The 709-nt window shown below is 51.8% G+C and overlaps 1 protein-coding gene across 1 annotated transcript in view; it reads left to right on the top strand.

Moving 5' to 3' along the window:
* LOC111655889 (uncharacterized) overlaps window positions 1-709 on the top strand; it is a 41,975-nt gene that overhangs the window by 24,555 nt on the left and 16,711 nt on the right. The gene's annotated exons all lie outside the window — the stretch shown is intronic.

Below are 709 nucleotides of genomic sequence, written 5' to 3' on the forward strand. Positions count from 1 at the left end.
TAACGTCAGCAGCCGGTCGTTACAGCAGAAGCTGCTGCGACGTAATGAAAGGAAAAGTTACTTTAGGCTTTAAAGACCCGATGAGCGTCTGACGAGCAGGAAACCAGTGAGTCAGAGAAACGTCGGAGAGTCGAAGCGAAGACGAGAGTTCACACGTTTCAGCTCCTGCAGACGCCGAGGAGTCGCCAGCGTTTCGTCCTGTCACCAGGTCGTTCCGTGTTCCTTCGCCTCCTGCGCCGATCTCTCAGATATCAAGACATTTTAATGCTGAGTTCACTTCACACCTCAGCAGACTCTGACCTCTGACCTCTGTGTAAACTCCCGTGTTGTTACATTAAAGCGTCGTCTCGGGTTATTTGACACTCAACAGAAACCAACCGTCACATTTGCAAACCGAGGCGTGCGTCAGTCCGGCCTCACCACGCCCACTTTGCATATGAATACGACTTTATAGACGCTAACTCTGGATAAAAGGCGTGAGCACGTGTCGACCGTCTGCACGCCATCATTGTCCTCCCGCGCCTCCGTGACGCCGCCGACCAACCGACTTCTTTGCGTACCGGTGTGTCGGCGGCGGCGTCTCCTTTCAGCCGAGCGGCGGCGGTTGCAGGGAACTCATGCGTGGATTTGTTTTTATGTAAAATGTACATTGAAAAATTTACGTGCGATTTCAATAAACGGTCAGAAATATGGAGCAGATGTGGAATGT

Source organism: Seriola lalandi, unplaced genomic scaffold (assembly GCF_002814215.2).
Source record: "Seriola lalandi dorsalis isolate HSWRI2012SDOR001 ecotype SW California unplaced genomic scaffold, Sedor1 jcf7180002054334, whole genome shotgun sequence".
Taxonomy (NCBI): Eukaryota; Metazoa; Chordata; class Actinopteri; order Carangiformes; family Carangidae; genus Seriola; species Seriola lalandi.